A 16,579-nucleotide genomic window follows, 5' to 3' on the forward strand; every position below is an offset into this window, starting at 1 on the left:
TCTTTTTAAAGCATATGGCCAAGATTCATCTTAAATTAGTTTTCTGTGACAGTATAAGTAAATATTATATATATATATATATATATATATATATATGTAATAATAATAATAATAATAATAATAATAAAAGTGAAATATTGAAAAGACCACACCAAGAGCCCATAGATGCGCAACGCAGCAAAACTAAAAAGCCAAGTAAATATAAAATTAAGCAAACAGAATTACAAATATTAAACAAATTATAAATAACAAATGATGATAAAAAGGAAAAATGCAAACAGCTATTAAGTAGGAATAGAAAAAGAGTGAATCCAGAGCTCATCAGCCGTGGAGGATTCATTAATTATGGTCAAAAGACCAAAATTTTAACTATAAACTAGAAGAGAATGTTTAAGCTCCAGTACATGTAATATAGAGTAACAATGGGCAAACGCACCACTTGCTAAACTAAAAACAATAAACTAGAGCTCAAACCTAAAACTAAAAGCAGGGGGTTTTGCCTCGACTAATTAGGAAAACAAGTTCCGATAATTAGCCTTCCACGGGACAGTACCTGCCAATAACAAAATTGTCTTACCTTGAAATCCGCGTAAACAAATCCAATCCATTATTCAGCCTGATAAAAAAACCAATCCATTTGTCAACAAAACATTAAAAACATAAAAACATATCCCGAAATCGGTCCATAGACATACCGAGTCGCCTGTTTCGCACGTGTAAAATTCATCCACCACGGTGATTCATAAAAAAATGGTTTGTCACGGTTGTATCATACATTTACACAGTTAAACAGTTTCAAAGGAAGCGAAATGTTCATCGAAGGCTATACTTAAGCAGATGTTTTCAACTAGATTTTTAGGGAAGTTATTATTAAAAAGTAAGTTTTTGAATACTGAAATTTCTTGCTTAAATGCAGAAATGGTATTGCAAATTCTTTTAATTCTGATAGCTTGCGAAACAATAATGCCAATAAAAACCTTTTTACTTAGGCAGGAGGAAAAATCTTGTAAACTGTTAACTTTGAAATTGAATTCACGTCTTTTATCATAGATTGTAGTGGAACAATTTGAGCCAATTTGTATGTTGATATCCAAGAAATTAAAGCTTTCTAATCAAAACAGCTTTAATTTCTTGGATATCAACATACAAATTGACTCAAATTGTTCCACTACAATCTATGATAAAAGACGTGAATTCAATTTCACAGTTAACAGTTTACAAGATTTTTCCTCCTACCTAAGTAAAAAGGTTTTTATTGGCATTATTGTTTCGCAAGCTATCAGAATTAAAAGAATTTGCAATACCATTTCTGCATTTAAGCAAGAAATTTCAGTACTCAAAAACTTACTTTTTAATAATAACTTCCCTAAAAATCTAGTTGAAAACATCTGCTTAAGTATAGCCTTCGATGAACATTTCGCTTCCTTTGAAACTGTTTAACTGTGTAAATGTATGATACAACCGTGACAAACCATTTTTTTATGAATCACCGTGGTGGATGAATTTTACACGTGCGAAACAGGCGACTCGGAATGTCTATGGACCGATTTCTGGATATGTTTTTATGTTTTTAATGTTTTGTTGACAAATGGATTGGTTTTTTTATCAGGCTGAACAATGGATTGGATTTGTTTACGCGGATTTCAAGGTAAGACAATTTTGTTATTGGCAGGTACTGTCCCGTGGAAGGCTAATTATCGGAACTTGTTTTCCTAATTAGTCGAGGCAAAACCCCCTGCTTTTAGTTTTAGGTTTGAGCTCTAGTTTATTGTTTTTAGCTTAGCAAGGGTACGTTTGCCCATTGTTACTCTATATTACATGTACTGGAGCTTAAACATTCTCTTCTAGTTTATAGTTAAAATTTTGGTCTTTTGACCATAATTATTGAATCCTCCACGGCTGATGAGCTCTGGATTCACTCTTTTTCTATTCCTACTTAATAGCTGTTTGCATTTTTCCTTTTTATCATCATTTGTTATTTATAATTTGTTTAATATTTGTAATTCTGTTTGCTTAATTATATATATATATATATATATATATATACTGAAACAAAATAAAAGAAAATTAGAAAAGAATTAAATGAAATGAAATGGAGTAAACTATAAGCTCAATGTTGCGCAAAGCAGCCAAATAAACAGCCAGGTAAATAATATTACAAAATGCAAACAATAAACACATAAGGGATTTAAAAATTTGTAATTTTCTTGACATTAAAATTAATATTGAATCCGACTGTGAAACCACCATTTATGATAAAAGAAGCGAGTTTCGTTTCAAAGTTAACTGTCTGCAAAGTTTTTCTTCTTGCCTCAGTAAAAAATTTTTTTTATCGGCATCATAGTTGCACAAGCCATCAGAATCAAAAGAATTTGCAACACCATTACAGCTTTCAACCATGAAATTTTTCTACTTAAAAATAAATTACTTGAAAACAATTTCCCAAATAATCTCATCAACAACATTTTCGCTGGTATAGCCTTTGATCAACACTTTGCCTCACTGTAAACCGTTTAACTGCTTGTAATGAAATGAGTTTTATTTAGCAAACCACAACACGTGGATTTTTTACGTTTAGTTAATAATGCTTTAAAAAATTAGTTTTTTGGTCGATTTTGCTCGTTTTATGGATAAATATCTTTTTATTTGAATGGATCTACGTTTTATCAACTGGAATGAACACTGACTTGCGGGACACGGTACTGAGCTCTCACCTGGAGTATTAGGTAAGACCTTTGAGTTTCTGCTGGTGGTACGGTGGAGGACTATTATTGATAGCCATGGCTTCTAATAGTCGAGACCAAACCCCAGTGTATAGTTTTAGGTCTTAGTTCCAAGAAATCTGTGTTCATTTTTCGCATACGGTGCGTTTAGCCCTATGTATTACTGAATGCTAGCTTTTTCAGAACTGGACATCCTCGTTTTAGTTATTAGTTTAAAATTTTGGGTCTGTTGAACTTAGGATGAAGGTTCCATTGTTGAGGAGTTCTGGCTTCATCAACTTAATCTTATTATTAGTTTTAGTATTCTTATTTGTTTAATTTTGTAAATCCCTTATGTGTTTATTGTTTGCATTTTGTAATACAGTAGAACCTCTCAATAAGGGACACTAATGGGACCCGACATTATGTCCCTTAAATAGAGGTGTCCCTTTTTCAGAGGTATTTTAGTTTATACATGCAGTGTGTTTACTCAGTATACTTTTGTTATAAACTTACAAACACTATTAACACTTAAGATTCAATACTTTTCATTTTTCATACACAACTAAATCAAATTCACACTTAATGATTTTTTAAATCTTTTTATTATTTTATAAATTATAATTGAGTCAAAAATTTGGTAAGTCCAAAGTTTTTCCCCATTAAGCAATTATTTTGGAGAAATTCATTGCACGAATTTGCTTCATGTCATGTAATTAACAATGCAAGACATAGTGAATTACAATTAGTATTCACATTTCAATTTTTATATAAAAGCTAGTCAGCTTCTGTGCCCTCTCCTTTTTGCCCTGAGCCTACTTGAATAAAAATCTGGGTGGGCAAATGATGCATGTAACTTTCAGCAAGGTTTTTACAATGTACAATACTTCTTTCTTCAACATATGTTAATGTTCAACTCTCCTCAATTTTTACAGGAAAAGTGAAACTTTAATTCCAATAAATTCACTCTTTCTTAGGCACTTGTACATAATTCTTTGTTATTTTTATTTCGCTACGGCTGTCCCTTATTTAGAGGCAAATACATGGAAGTCCCTATTCAAAGGGACTGGGACCAGAAAAAATGTCCCTTAAATAGAGGTGTCCCTTATTCGGAGGTGTCCCTTAAGGAAGGTTCTACTGTATATATATATATATATATATATATATACATATATATATATTACAAAATGCAAACAATAAACACATAAGGGATTTACAAAATTAAACAAATAAGAAAACTAAAACTAATAATAAGCGTAAGTTGATGAAGGTAGAACTCCTCAGCGGTGGAAGGAAATCATACATGTGACAAGTAAGAGGGTTACAGTGAAGCCGTGTAACCGTCTTACTTGTCACATGTATGATTTTTCTAGAGTAAACCAAATGTTTGGACTCCAGTTGATGATGTTTCTGTGAATCAAATTTTTCGGTCGACCTGGAATGTGTTTGGAACTGTTTTTATGGATGTCACATTTATTTAGTTTTTATATTCATTGGATTGATTTTGTTTTTATTTTATCGACTGACACAGAAATGGCCCCGATTGACGCGGATTTTACTTTTACATCTGGACACATAGGTAAGACTTGATTTTTGCTGGCGGTACGGTACAGTGGAGGGACATTATTGGTAGCCTTGGCTTCTAATGTCCGAGACGAAACCCCAGGGCTTTAGTTTTAGGTCCAAAAATCTGCATTCATTTTTCACATGTGGATAAATGAATGCACATTGGGCAGAAGCCCAATGTAATCCTGAATGTTGACTTTTTCGGAACTGGACATCCTATTCTTAGTTTTAGTATTAAATTTTTGGTCTTTTGACCATAGGATGAAGTTTCCACTGCTGAAGAGCTGGCTTCATCTCATTTATCTGTGTTGTAATCATAGAGTTGAGATTACGTAGAGCAACCGTGTCAACATTTCCCCCCTACTGGAGAAACACGCCAGAGTTCCCCACAAAACACGTGGTAGAAAGCTGCAACATTTGGCATTAATTGCGTATTTTGACGCACGCAAATGTTTCATCAGCTTTTTTTCATCCATCACAACTTTTCGGTTTGATAAAAGACTGTTGCTTTTCGTATAGTGGTTTCATGTCATGTTAATTATTTCTCAACCTCATTTACCCTAAAAAGATATTATTAAAGATAAAAATCGATGCTTGTAATTAACAACACATTTTCAATAATTTATCTTGAAAAAGTCAATTTGCATCAATTACTATACTGTTAAATACTTTATTGTCTTTGTCTTGTATTAAATATCAAAAGACATCAAAGGATTAAGCAAAACATTGCATGGTTTTTAAATAATTAAATATCAATTAAAGATGCATCGAATATTCGGGTGGTACTGAATTTCATTTCTCAATGGGGTTGTTCCTGAAATTGGAAAAGTTTTTTTTTTCTGAAAGAGCATGCTGAAACACGTAGAAATCCAACCTTTTTTTTAAATTAATTTGATAAAGTTTAATAATTTTTAACAATTATTTTAAATGGTACGCAGATTGAAATTCATTTTTTGTGCTTCCGCACATGACATCACAAGTGATGAAAAACCATTCACTGATGTCATTAACACACATTTGGATTAAAAATCTTAAAATTCAAACTAGTTTTATATTTTATTTTAATATATAGTATACTTTATGTGGATAAGTTTACGATGTTAAATGGAATTACATTTTACACAGTAGATAAACATTTTCTATAGCTATATAAAACTCCAAAATGACAGTTAAAAGTTTTTTTGTTGCAAATATTTGGCATACGGCCGAATATTTGGTTTGAATTTCATCGAGTGTTTGGTATTCGGCAAAATATGGTGTTTAGTGCTTGTCTAATTTCAATCGATAAACATTACAGAAGTAGGGCGTGCATAACTTATTAGTGAATGAGATATACTGTGTTATACAACTCATTAATTTTTCATAAACACTGATGCAATCCTTTAATTCGGTCCTTTTTTGTAAAAACATTTTAAATTTATTTGTGTGAAACATTTTTCCTACAAATTTATTAAAAACATTTAAAAGTCAATATTAGAATAACAAGGAATGTTAATGATCATTAAAACAATTACAATGTGAAACGACACTGTTTTGTTTTCGATAGCCCAGGCGATAAAATTGCTCGCCAAGAGCCTAAAGTCTATTCGCCGTGAAAAATAACAAATATCAGTAGATGAATTAATCTCCAATGGTTTTTAATGAGTAAAACAATCAAAATCAACATTGAAACAAAAATAATCGCTAATTAAACAAGAACAATTAATTATATAACCAAACAGAGAATAATATATCATCATGTCAGCGAGTGTTGATACATTTAAAAATAATTTTTACATAGAAAATGCAAGTAAATTTGTCGCAAGTAACTGCAAAATAGCTCAGCAATGTCTTTCGAACCTTTATCTTGACATTCAACAGTACAACGAGGATTGTACAATCTTAAAAGCTCTTCAAATACCGAGAACAGTTAAAAATTCTAAGTGAGCGCAATCATCACGATGCAAACCCTATGCGGTTGTTGGAACCGGTTACAGCTAGCCAGAATTTCGTCCACAGGTCACGTGATTTTTATCTTGGGCACGGCTTGGGGTTGTTCCGCGCTCTCTACCCAAGTATTTTCCCTCTACGGTTGTAACCTTGTCTATTGTTCTTTTGATGCTTATATATATATATATATATATATATATATATATATATATATATATACACACATAAATAAAACTACTTAAATGAAGAGCTGCATACCTATCAACCTTATGAAATGATTAAACAGGAGATTGAGTCCCAGTTTCAAAGGAGAAAATGGGAGATTTTAAACAACGTTATTTGAGAAAAAAAATATGGTTTTATCAAGTAATTTTAGTTCAAAATACACTGATAATGTAACTGATAAATTTAATAACATGTCAAAGTTCTAAAAGATTTGTTGTAAAATAGGATGCAAATGATCAAAGCAATTTACATACAGTAAAACCTGTAAAGTTGACCACCCTTGTAAGTTGACCACCTCTCTATGTTGACCGCTTTTGTCAGGAATGGAATTAGCCCTATCTCATATAATGAAGGAAAATCTCTGTAACTTGACCACCTCTCTATCTTGACCACCTGTCTATCTTGACCACTAATGTACGCCAAATTTGGTCTGGAGTATTATAAAAAACCCTTTGTAAGTTGACCACTTGGTTTATTTTTTTAACTTTCTTCAGCATATTATTTTATTTTATTACAATATTTATTTATAATAATAATAATAATATTTTTTTTTTGATAGCTTTCAAAGAATGTTTTTAATGCTTTGATGACCATACTAGCATTTTACTAACTAAACAGCAGCATAAAGTTTATGCTGCTCTTTATTCTTCAAACTTGTTTTTCATTTGTTGTTCTATTTGAGATAGCTTTTTGTACTCTTTTCAATGAAAATAGGTGTCAGTAGAAAAGTTCATAGTCTTTTCTTTCAGTTGCAATACGTTGTGGCAACACAGGAATTCTGCTAAAAAGAGCAGGCCCGGATCTATACATTTTGAGCCCCCTGCAACAAAATATGTAGGGCCTCTCCCTAGTGGCCAGCACTGTCTATTTGAAAAGCAATAAGCCTTAGTGCTAGTTTTTTTTTTTCTATTTGTTCATCAATTCATTCATCTAGGGCCGTTAGCCCCTGTAAGGACGCGGGGCCCTCGCACTGCGGGTACGCAGATCTAGGCTTACTAATGAGTAATGAGTAAAGTTACATATTTCTGGTGTAAGGGATCAAGAGATAGGACATTTTAATTTTGCCTTTATGAACTGGGAGAGTCGAGCTTGCTGCTCTTTGTGCTATAAATTTTACGTAAAAAGGCTTCAAAAAGAAAGTTAGTGGAACTTGAGATTAATAAAAAGTATGAAATATTAAAAGTAATTGAAAATAGAGAAAGCCAGAGAAAATTAGCTGGCATATATGGAATTTCTAAATCTACAGTGTCTAATATAGTTAAAAACAAGGGAAAATAACAAAAGTATTTGAATAGTATTTTTAATTATTGTTTCACTTTCAATAATGTTAAACAATGAAAGTGGAGCTAAACAGAAAGAGTAAGAGTGAATTCCTCAAAAAATGAATACATGTGCAAGAAATGACAAAAAAACATTACCGCCCTTTATAAGTTGACCACCTGTCTAAGTTGACAGCCAAAGTACTGCACCGCGAGTGGTCAACTTACGCAGGTTTCGCTGTATGGGCAATTCCATGATAAGGTCAACCAGATGATCAAATTTTCAAAATTAAAATTTCTAAAAAAATATAGTACCATTTTAAAGGTAAAGAGTTGTATATTTTGAAATGCCTGTCTAAAATTTGATCACTTCAGGTATAAATAAGTTACAGGATGTTAAACTAAGGTCAACATCTTCAGTATTTTCAAACCGTATTTGATGACTCTCGAAGAAATTGTTTTTTCCAAAAAATACATACTAATATTATGAATTGAGATAAATAACCATTTAAAGATACAATGTGTTGCTGGTGATGTTGCAAAAATGTGTCAAAATATTGTTCATTTTGATTTGTAAAAGAATTCCTGTGGAGTACATTTAGTGTTTTACGTCCGACACCAAAATGTGCAGTTAATTATGCTGACCCAATAATTTTAAAGCTACATACATGTATTTTTGGGTACAAAGTAAGATTTTTAATCTCATTGATGTAATCTATTTTAATTTTGTAACAAGCGAATAGTTTTTACTAAAATCTAGGTGTCGGACGTAAAATTTTTTTTACGTCCGACACCATTTATGTCCGACACTGCTACATTCCTATAAACAACATATGTTTTCAACTGTGTTTCTCCTTTTTTTGCCTTTAATTTCAAAGTTAAAGTGAAACATGCATAAAAAAGAACTTAGTGAATTTACTGTATATACGTTTAGGGTTGATAGGGGTAAGTAGGACACCTTTATAGAAAAGGTATGTTGTATGGGTAATACAGTTGATTAAGATCAATTTTGGTAAATTTGCCAAAACTATAAGTATAAAAAGAAAATGGAAACACTAAATGATTATGTCTATGTAAAGTTGGCTAAGGAAGAACCATTATCAACATTCAACCCATATAAATCTTGATGGTTTTCTTTCAGGTGAGTTTCACAAATAACTAATCATCAGCTTTTGTAGCTGAACTATCAATTCCTACTAAGGCAACATAGAGTTCTTGTATTTCACTAATACAAATATTTCATCAGAGTTGCTTTTGATTTTCAAATCCTCGCTGTTATGGGGGGAACCACTTACCTCATAGTGTGGGGACTTCTTATAGCGAAAATTTACGGGATAAGTGGGGCAACTCCTCTAAAACCGTTTTTCATAATATATTAATCAAAAATTCTGATTGGAGTAGGCACTATAAGTTAATCTGTACATGAGTGTTGAATGATCACAAAAAATATAAATGCTAACCGGGAAACACTTTGAAAAATGCTGCTTAAACTCGGCAAAAAAATATTTTTTAGATTTTTTTTTTGACTAAGTTCTCTGACCTAGAAAAAAAATGCCACGTAACCCTAATATATGCAAAACTAATCACTGTGATGAACCATGATATGATCAATGTAAAACAGTATGAAAACCATATGGATATTTCAGTCTTTGGGGTGACCCACTTACCCCAGTGTCCCACTTCCCCCAATCAACCCTACTTTTGAATTTACTTGATAAATTTTGTGTCAGTATATGTAACCTACAATTTACATATTTATAATTGTAATTATTGTTACGGATTTACTTTTAAGAGCAATAGGTTACGTCCAATATGAACAACTTACATCCGACACCAAGCTAAAAATATTTTTTAAATAATTTTATTCCTTATAACATCATTTGAAAACTGTGAAATATGCTTCAATCATAAAAAATATACTTTAGAATTATGTTGTTTTTAAAATTAAAATGTAAGCTAATTCACAGACTTTTAGTAATTTTTAAGTGAACCATCAATTTTACTATTTGTGTGTTTACGTCCAACACCAACTCTTTAAAATTTTTAATTTATACTTTAAGGATCTATTTTGGAAAACTAACATGATTTTTTATTCAGTGGGATGTAGTAAGTATCTTTTAAATTAATTTGACCATTTTGGAACAGTTTATACTTGGTAAATAGAAGTAAAACTGAGAAATTTTTCTTCATTTTTTATGTCTGATACCATGGAATTGCCCATATATATATATATATATATATATATATAATATATATATATATATATATATAATATATATATATATATATATATATATATATATATATATATATATATATATATATATATATATATATATATATATATATATATATATATAATATATATATATATATATATATATATATAATATATATATATATATATATATATATATATATATATAATATATATATATATATTAGGGTGGTCCTTATTTATATGGGAAATTTTTTTTTTCGGAATTCAACAAGTGACGCCCCCTAGTTTTGTGACACTATAATAAAAAGTAATCGGTGCAAAATTTGAACTCGATCGGTCAATAATAACACGTCCCCCTAGGACGTTGAACTTTAACACTTTTGATAATTTTCCCACAAATCTTCGAGTTTTTACTTCAGACCCCGTACATCGCTTCTCCTATGTTTGCAAAATATTTTTACAGCGAGTTAGCACTAAAATTAATCGTTTTAATTACTTCATATCGTCTAAAGATTTTACATTGAATAAGAATGAAACAGTGCTTTAGAAACTTTACCTTAATCGTACGCTTTTCTCAATGTATCTCAATCGTGTGCATTTTTTTTTCGATAGTCTTGGACTGTCTGTAAAATATTAAATTGCTTTTGGGACTCATATTTGGTAAATTGATTGTGAAATTCTTTGATTAATTGTGCTTCTCTTTCAGTTGTATCATTCACAACTTTCAGCATTTTAACGATATCTCTTCCCTTTAAATAGCTTCCTTCATTTTGCCATGAATCAGGATCAAATAGGAAAACATCTTTTAGTGTTTGTAACTTATCAAACACTTTTATTGACTTGTAATTGATTCTATAAAGAGGAAGATCTTTACTAAGAAAGTATTCCAAATCATCTACTGTTATCTGAAATTTTTTATACAGTCATCAAACATGTCTTCTTATTCAGCAAGCATTTTTTTGAAGTAGTCTTTTCCTACCTTCAAAGTTAATTCCTTCATCCAATACGGACAAAGCTACTAGTACATCCCCTAAATACCATAAAAAGATTTATAAATTTTTCAATCACTGCTTCTGCTGCATATTTGTCATCATTTTGTACCCTGCAGGTTTGCTAGACACGAGACTTTATATTAATTTAAAAGGCCTAGAATGGGTTACTACGAAAAACTACTTATATCTTCATACAACATTTAACTGTAAAATAGCATTTACACGCATTCTCTTCATGTAAGGTCAATTTAAATTGCTTCCTAAATATATAAATATTCAAACAATAAATTCCTTTTGTCACCCATCTGGCTCACAGATAAGCTCCAGGTTGCCGAAAACATATCCCTGTAGGAGGGAGGACTTCACCAAGAAATATTATTACACGTTATGAGAATTCCCTGTAATATTTCTTAATTCCGCTTTCTATGAACAATAATATGTCATCAAATTCTTCTTTTAGAATTTAAGTGGTATGTGTACTTTTTGAATTTTGAAGCGATTAAATAATGGAATATCGAGTCTAGAACTAAGAAAGGCAAGAACTTCTTTAAAGACACTCTGCAGTACGATTTCAAGGGCATGATAATAGCAATACAAATGCAATATATCACCGTTGAGCTTTTGCTCTAAAAAATTACATGCACAATTTATACGGCCGGTATTGTAAGCCACTGTATTAAACACTACAGCTTGAACAGTTAGCAATAAAAAGCAATCATCTAAGATATCCTATACAACTGAAGAAATATCTCAGAAATTCTGAGTAGCTGTTCAACATAGGAACCTGAAACTATCATGGTAAGCCTATCATCGTTTTTTTTCAGTTACATCTGGATGTAGCTTTGTATCCCAGGGAATAACTAAAAAATCCAAATTTAAATTCATGAAATCTGATTTTACCTCTCGAAGATTTTTTTTCTTGCTCTCTTAAGGAATGTACGATTGATCATAAGGTTATTTGGATTTAAATTTACTGCATCTATATAGGCTGTTAATAAATGAGCAGCATCTTTGTCCTTAATATGGCATTAGTCTAACATTGATGAAATGCAAGCAGATCTCAAAAGTTGTCAAGCTTCTTTGCGTTGTGGTAGACCAGATATAGAAAAAAGGTTCAACAGGTTAGGATAGACACCCATTTCGGTTTCTAAATCTTGTGAATTGCAAGAGGAATTTGATGATAATAATGGACTATGTACTGAAATAGAAGACAGTTTAAAGTATAGATTTTTACATTATTCCGATCTGGAATTTTTTTTAATTTATATTTTAGATATGGAAAATAGAGTTTATTTTTATGGTAGGGTAATTGAAGATTTTTCAAAATTTAAATTATAAGTGCATGAACATTTAAGTATATAACTAAAAAACAGTGAATTAAAATATAATTGTCATTACTTATATTTATAGCATGGAAACCTAGCGACCCTATTTGCCACACCTATTACACACACAGAAAATTTTCTAAATCAACACCCCCAAAGCCTGGAGGAGGCAATTTGTTGTTGTCAAAAATCATTCATTAATGGCCTAGGCCATTCATTAATGGCCTTTAGAATCCCTTGTGTCCATCTTGGTGGAAAGAAATGTTCCCCTGCTGCTTGATTTGAGACGAGCGCGAATAGCGGTATGCATGTCCCAATGCCAATTGGTGTACATGTACCATATGTAATACGTAAAATTTTACAGAATGAAAGTGAGAGAATGGTTGGTCTGGAAGTAGCAACATCTATTGAGGTTCAAAATAACTTTAAATATGAAACCTAGGAATATTTTTACATAAAAATGAGAAAATCTGCAAATTTTTCTTCGAAACTCAAAAAAGGGGGCCCTAGGGGCACGTGTTAATATTCATGGATTGACTTAAAATTTTGCATGGATCATTTATTTGTATAATGGAACAAATTGAGGGGGCGTCGTGTAAAATATCTACAACTTAAAAAATAAGGACCACCCTAATATATATATATATATATATATATATATATATTATATATATATATATATACATATATATATATATATATATATGTAAACCACTGATATTTATATTCATGTCATTAGCACTATGACACTTATGTCACATTAGCTATGTTTTTAATTATATTTAATTGAAAAAATATGGGAAAACAAGTTTAAAAAAATGAGATATATGGGAAAATAAAATAAATATACTGAAAAACGAAAAGTCACCAAAGATTTTTTTACAACAGTACATTTTAAGCAGAACAATATGTTTCTATTCAGGGTTGATCCTACACTGTTAAAAAAAACTGAAAATTCAGGTGGTTTTCTGACTGATTTTAACAGAATATTTCTGTAATGCTTCAAAACGTATTTTATCCTTATAATAACAGAAACATCACGAAAAGAAGTAACGAAAACAGAATTTTTTCATCTCTAGGGTTGCCGCTGTGCTATACTTCGCTCTGATTAGCCTTCAAGTCATGATAAACATCACTTTTGATAGTGCTTATAATTCGCACTGTTACATTTTGCTAATTAAAAGCATATTTAGAATAACAACTTCGTTGCTGTAGACAAAATAGATAGCTTGCTATTTCATGTCTGGAGAGTAATAGTACTCGTATGTCAAAATTGTTTATACGCTTTTGAGCTTTGGAAAAATGTCGGCGCCATTTTTAGACTGGCAGATGTGTTTTGATCGTCTTGGTGATTTGATGTGGGTTTTACTGAGTCAGTATTAGAATATCCTTGTGGTTTTAATATTTTGCTCACTACTTTGAACAATTCTATTCGTTAGTCATATTGTGTGTTCTAGAGCGGTGAGAATAGTTTTAGGATCTCGTGTTATCCATTTCAAATAGAGGCTATTTATTGGATTACTTGTATCCAGATGCAATGGAGATACTTAAATTTAGCACCGTTGGTCACATGTAAGTATTGTTGAATATCTTTGTACATGTTAATATACAAATTTATTTTTCTTGTTAATATGCATTTGATAGAATTACGATGTTAGCTTATTTAGAATTTATAGAACTATTATAAAGTTATTTTTTATTGCTCTAACGCATTGCATTCTTGAAAGTCATTAACGCTAAATGCCGTATCTACCGGAGAGGTGTGCGAGCAAGATAGGAAAAATCACTTTTTTTTTGGGGGGGGGGGGGTTCGCTTCACAGTTTGGAATGCTGAAAGTCACCTATTTTAAATCTCTAAATAAAGGTGCATTAATGATCTTTGAAAATACAATGAAAGTTTTGGCAACAATAAGTACTTAATTCAATTTGTTAGGATTTTATCCAACAACTTATTTGAGATTATTGCAAGTTTCTTGGAAAAACAGTTCAAGTAAAACGAACTGATTGATATTGATATGCTTAAGGGCAGTTCTCAAAAGGTGGGAACAAAAAAGTTAACTTTGAGCAATTTAAAAAATTTTCAAATTTGACATCAATTTTGCTTTTATTCTATAGTATGCATACCTAGAACACAATATATGAACATGAAAAGACATCAGGTATTTGTAAAAATTGTTAATTAGCAAATTAAATCAGCAGTCTGTAGGTAACAGATTTTGGACATTGTTGTCCTGTAGGTAACGGATTTTGGACAGTGGCGGATGGGGCCGGCGGGCAGCCGGGCAAATGCCCGGTGGGCCGCCTTGGTTTGGGCCGCGTTAAATCTTTCAATTGAATAGTACAAAAAAAAAATTTTTTTTTTTTTTTTCATTTTTTCTTCCTTAAAAACTAGAGAAAAAAAATCTGTCGCCTAGAAGATGCGAAATCAAACCACTTTGCGACATTGGAAAATCTAAAATTGGTTCACTCATTTTTGTAAACGGATTTCAAATCTTTGTAAAAATCTTAGGAAGACCCTTGCCTTCTTTAAAAAAAAAACTTCGACTCGTACATGACGAAAGCTTTCTTTTTCTTCCCTTGTGGACTGGCCCACCAGCACTCGGCGCCAGATTAAGCAATCGATTAGCACCCCACCTCATTAGCCCTTTCATTGATGATAACCGATAACCATTTCACGGCCATCTGTGTACAGGGTACAGGAACAGGGACCAGTACAGGAACCTACTTGGGACGGGACGGCAAAAGCAGTTTGCGGAACGTAAACAGCTGTTTTTCATTCGAAGATGCAAAGAGAGAGGTATTTTTCCGAGAGTGAAGCCGAAGGCTGAAGGGTCGGGATTGTTTCCTGGAATTCTTTTCAGTAATTTTTGCTTTAGGGTAACTGAGGATTATACCACACCTACCACTTCCTTTTTTATGGCTTTGTGAATAAAATGGATTTGCACGTTGAAACTTGTAGGCACTGACAATCTATTTATTTTTTCTCCAGTTTCGAGGCAACAGGACTGAAGAATGATGGAGTCATTTGTAACACGTTTTAGCTGTAATTAAAAATCCATTTTGATGATTCAAACAAAGGATTTTGCAGAGCAAGTTTGGTTCGTAAAAAAATTTACTTTTTTCTAAAACTTTTACTTTAGTTATCCATTACCGCTTTTAATTTGTAAAAATGTTTTGGAGACTTTTGTTATTTATATTATCATTTCTAGGGCCGGATTTACATTTTAGTTGAAAGCTATTGCTTATAACGAAAAGTTGTGTGAATTGTCGTTCCTAAAAAAAAATGGAAATACTTGAAAAAATCAATTTCATTTTCAAATGCTTGAAATTTTGCAAAAATGTGGCTACAAGCATTGAATTTTAAAATTTCTAACAAATTGGAGTTGATAAGGGGGAGGAATGCCAAAATATGTTAAATTCAGTGTGTGCTTCAATGTATGTTCGTCAAAGTATGCTTCAATTTTATTTCTTACTAAGAGTATAAATAGTGAATTGTTCAAATGAGCAGTATGTTACTCTCTTGCTACCTATTTTCTAAGTGTGTACCCTATTTCTTTTAAAGCAATTTGTAGTTGGGTTGCAGAGGTGATTCAAAACTAGCTGTATCGAAAGTCCATGAACGCAAGTAACAATGCATTATCCTTTCTCCCTCCGTCGCTCTATCTCTCTGTCGACTGCCTCATCGATGTGTCGACCCCTAAAAAATTTTTACTGTGTATTATCTCAACTTGCAAGAGTACATAATTTTAAAAAGTATTGTTTGCCTACTTTCCCCTCGAATATTTTTGATTCCAATTTTCCTTTATAGTCGTGCGGAATAGTAGGACTGTAGTTGAGAACGCACGACAACGGCATTTGAATTGAATTATAATGTTATTAATGTGAAAGTGACAGAGGATTTCAATAGAACAAAATAAATAGGAATATCTAACCTATCAAGTTACTAGTTTTACTCAATAGGACGATGATATTAAACAGCACCTACCTTGTTTCTTATCTTTTAGGGCTTTTTTTTTGCGGCAATCGGGTTTCAGTTTTTTAATCTTTTATTTTTTAGAGTTACAATTTCCGAGGGAGTGCTCCAAACCTCTTCTCTCCTACCATTATCAAAGACAAGTAGAATGCATCTTTAAGACTGCAAATTAGAAAAATTTCTTGTTGCGGGCCCTAAAATCACTCTTCACGTCACATCACAAAAAGAGCGCATTGAACTCCGTTTTTAGCACTACAATTGCAGAAAAAAATCCGCCGGACAACCCCCGAACCACCCTCGTCTGAACATTGTTAGACATAATGGTTGCGTTTTGAACGTTTCAATTTCGAAAAACAGGCGTGGGAAGGGAGTCGCACCCGAGCGCAT

At 31.8% G+C, this 16,579-nt stretch overlaps 1 protein-coding gene across 1 annotated transcript in view; it reads right to left on the bottom strand.

The window, feature by feature from the left end:
• Positions 1 to 16,579, bottom strand: part of LOC129219452 (actin-related protein 2/3 complex subunit 5-B-like) — a 74,622-nt gene that overhangs the window by 10,821 nt on the left and 47,222 nt on the right. The gene's annotated exons all lie outside the window — the stretch shown is intronic.

This window comes from Uloborus diversus, chromosome 3 (assembly GCF_026930045.1).
Source record: "Uloborus diversus isolate 005 chromosome 3, Udiv.v.3.1, whole genome shotgun sequence".
In the NCBI taxonomy this organism is placed as follows: Eukaryota; Metazoa; Arthropoda; class Arachnida; order Araneae; family Uloboridae; genus Uloborus; species Uloborus diversus.